This window comes from Neophocaena asiaeorientalis, unplaced genomic scaffold (genome assembly GCF_003031525.2).
Source record: "Neophocaena asiaeorientalis asiaeorientalis breed wild unplaced genomic scaffold, Neophocaena_asiaeorientalis_V1.1 scaffold296, whole genome shotgun sequence".
NCBI lineage: Eukaryota > Metazoa > Chordata > Mammalia > Artiodactyla > Phocoenidae > Neophocaena > Neophocaena asiaeorientalis.
In genome coordinates, this window is record NW_020175084.1 from 1,056,744 (window position 1) to 1,060,595 (window position 3,852).

Genomic DNA, 3,852 nt, shown 5'->3' on the forward strand with positions numbered 1-3,852 from the left:
AAAAAAAAAAAAAAAAAGCTCTTTTATTCCCCTGTACAGTATTTCACGCAGATAAAACCAGAAGACCACATGCTGCTCAAAACACAGCCCCAGAGAGGATGCAGAACGTACACCACCCAGAACTGCTTTTCATATATCCACCCTATATACAGAAGTCAGCTACGCCCCTCCCCCATCACCCACGAACCCCATACCCACTTGGGAAGCCAGGCCAGGGGGCCCGCAGCAGTCAGGGAGCTGCAGCAGCTGTCCCACCTGAGTCCTGTCACCCTATGAAGGAGCAGAGCAAGCGCTGAAGCCCTCCCCAAAATATCCCCAAGTCAGAGGAGGAAAGAAGAAAAGAAAACTATGGTGGCAGCCATGAACGCTTGAAGCAGGAAGGGAACCAATTAAAAAAATACATAAATACATAACATTGATCTCCAGGCTAAAATGCGCATCTTTCAAAAAAAGCCAAAGCAATACAAACAAACCAGGTAAAATAACTTAAAGGCAAAATTAAAAAAGAATTAGATCAACTACAATGCTTTTGTACACTACCATGCCAACTGTACACACATTTACAGTTTTTTTTTTTGGATTTGCGTTGCTTGTGCATTTTGTGTGTGTGTGAGGTCTTGGCTTAGAAACAGTTAAGTAAAAACCAAAAAGGAAGACCAGTTCACTTGGGAGTTTTACTAAAGGAGGTGGAAAAGGGGCAGGTGGCTCAGCCTTTGGCCCTGTAGCCTCTTCCATGGCACCTTTCATATGAAGGATGGGGGGAAGGGGTGGGGGAGAAAGAGAGGGAACCAAACCCAGGCAGATTTTTGGAGAAGCAACAGGTAAAAGATGCAAGTTCAAGTATTTTTCCCAGCATAGCCAGAGTCCCCATAGAAGGCACTCAGAAGAGTCGGAAGAGGTGACAGGGACTTAAAATGGTGCTAGTCCTATCCCACCCCACCCCGATTTCCCCCTACCTGACCCATCACGCATTCAGCAGAACTCTTGATGAAGGGAACAGTTCCATGGCAGGATTCTGACACACGCCCAGCCCCCCACCCCCGGGGATTTTGCAGAGTCCAGCGATGCTGGACTCCATGAGAAGGAGAGCATCTGTGGGAGGAGTCGAGGCCTAGGGCGGCTGGAGTGGAGTCTCTTCCTCCCTCTTCCTCCCTTTGGGAGGCAGCCTCCAGGGCCTGGGGTCTGGAATGAGTTGTAAATGTTGTTCCTGTATCAAGCACTGTCCTGCTTGGAGAGAAGTGTCACTGGTACTTGGGACGCTGGGAACAGATACTTCCCCTCCCGTGAGCATCTGACAGAGAGGGGAAAACCTTCCGGAAAAGCTATTTGCTGGGCCCTGGTGACAGGCTGTGGAGATGGATCTCAGCAGTTTCCTGGGGCAAGGACATCTTGCATCCACAGATGGTTCTGGATTTCTTCGAAGGATGGCTGATCTAATGGTCTCAGGGCCAAGCAGAATCTAATGAGATGCTGTCACCCTGAAGAGAGCCTCTGCCTGTAGAAAACTTGGCCCCAGTGATCTCTTCATTATGCTCAAAGGGAATATCTCCATAGACCATATCCTACAGCAGGATCCCCAGAGACCAGATGGCCGCCGACCTGCCATGGTAGCCATGGCGGCGGATCCACTCTAGAGGACTGTACACTCGGGTCCCATCGAAGTCCGTGTAGACGGCGTCCTTGACCCGAAGTCGATGAGCTTGAGCTCGCAGCGATTGAGGCAGATAATGATGTTCTGGTCCTTGATGTCATGGTGCCTCCAGGACCTGCCAGAAGAAGCTGCGGGCCAGTTCCTCCTGCAGGACCCCACTTTCCGTGATCAAGTCGAAGAGGTCTTGCGCCAGCTCGGGCCTCTCCAGGATCAGCACGAAACTGTCGGGCCTCTTGAGCCAGTCCAGGAGCCTAATGACGCCGGGGAAGCCCGAGCTCACCTTCTTCAGCAGAACCACTTCCACAGACACTCGGGTGCCATTAGGCAGCTCTCCACAGTCGGAGATCCGGTCCTTCTCCACGTGCTTGCTGGTCACCGGCAAGTTGTCGGCGACACTGATGCCTGAGTGGTGGGCCCACCTGGTACTGCGACTCCAGGGGCTCCTTCTCCTTGCCGGGTGCCAGCTTGGTGCTGTGAAGGTCGTGGCAGGGCGCGACGCGCAGGTGGGCAAGCAAGTTGATTTTGGAGAAGAGCATCCCAACCTCCAGGGTGTCGGCGCAGGGACTGTGTCCGGAGGAGCTGCATCAGGACCTGGGGCTGGGGTTGTGCCGGTGGCTGTGCCTACAGCCGGGGCTGAGGCTGCAGGTGGCGCAAAAGGCCGAAGGCAAGTCGGAGGACTCCTGGGGGCGCTGCCGGGCTGGGGGCTGACAGACAAGCTGCCGGGGTCAGGCAGCTCCAAGGGCAGCGGGGCGGGCGGCTCCTGGGGTGCGTGCAGCAGCGCCCCGGCACAGGGAGCTTGTAGCTGCTGCTACCACCACCGGTGCCGCTTCCTCCGCCACAGCGGCCCTGGTCTAACTTTGAAAGAAGCTGACAAACTATTTTCCAAAGTAACTGCCATTTTGCACTCCTACCAGCAACTTGAGTTCCAGCCTCGGCCTACTGGCCAGAGCTTGACATTGTCACTCTTTAAAAGTTTTATCTATTGTAATAGGTGTGTCGTAGTATCTTTGTTTTAAATTTGCATTTCACTGATGGCTAGGATTTTGAGCATCTTTCGTGCACTTATTTGCCATCTCTTTATCTTCTTTGATGAAATGTCCTTTCTAGTCATTTGTCCATTTTTAAAACTGGGTTGTTTGCTTTCTTGTTGATTTTTAAGAGGCTTTTAATATATTTGGATGTGCCCCAGGCATGAGCCACTCAGGAGATGTCTGGGACTTCCTGTGGGTTTACATTGCAGCTCATTTCTCAAAGCAGCTAGAGGTGGGCCTGGTGCTATCCACAGAGTTAGGGAATTCCCTTCTCCAGGTCCCACCTGCTTCCCCCACACTCGCTGACTTTCTTTTCCTATTACATGTGGACAAAATGATGGTGTTTTCCTGCAAACTTAGCCTCCCATGCTATTGCGCAGTTCTGAGCAATCGGGCCTTCCCTGAGGACAAAGTGGCAAAAGAGAAAAAATAACAGGAGACTCCATCCCCCCAACACACACACACTCTTTGTAAGAAGTGGTCTCTTTCCCCCGTTTCTGTAGCCCGGGAGTGCAGTTTCCCTGCTGGGTCGTGAACTGGTCTCAGGCAGAGCAAGGCGAGAACTCACACTCTCCATGTGCCCTTTCCCTGTCCTCTCACTAGAAGGGTCTTTCTCCAAGGGTTTGCCATCTTCGATTCACCATCCCACTCTTGGGTCAAAGCTGAGAGTAAAGGAAGGAAACCCCAGGAAACTCACTGCCACCTTACAGCTTGCTCTACACGTTTTACCTTCCCTCCCCAGTCCGCCTGCCCTTAATTACTTTTCAGACTCCTCAGGTAACTGCTTTTTGTATTTTGTCCAGGTTTCAGTTGAAATTGATGCAGGAGATAGATGGGCTCCAGGCTAGGCATTTACAGCTGGCATCCTGTTTACATTTCTTGGGGTGAGAAAAACATGGGCTTCAGGCCAGACACTTACAAATAGCCTCCTGTTTGCATTTCCTGAGACAGGAGATAGGTGGGCTCCCGGTTAGATATTTACAACCTGCCTCCTGTTTGCTCTTGGAAAGAGAAATAACTACAGAAACAGGGTAAATAGCCAGGCTTTGTCTCCGGAGGACAGAGGGGCTAAACCCTGTTGGAGTAAAGATGAGGAGGCCACATATTTCCCATCCTTGGGGCAAGGGAGACACTGCACGTGGGCAGAAAGGCCCCTTGCAGGTCAAAAAG

At 51.7% G+C, this 3,852-nt stretch overlaps 1 pseudogene; it reads right to left on the reverse strand.

Annotated features, from left to right (window-relative positions):
• Positions 1-1,322: 1,322 nt before the first annotated feature.
• On the reverse strand, positions 1,323-2,378 carry LOC112412495 (serine/threonine-protein kinase pim-1 pseudogene; annotated as a pseudogene).
• Between the last annotated feature and the right edge of the window lie 1,474 nt (positions 2,379-3,852).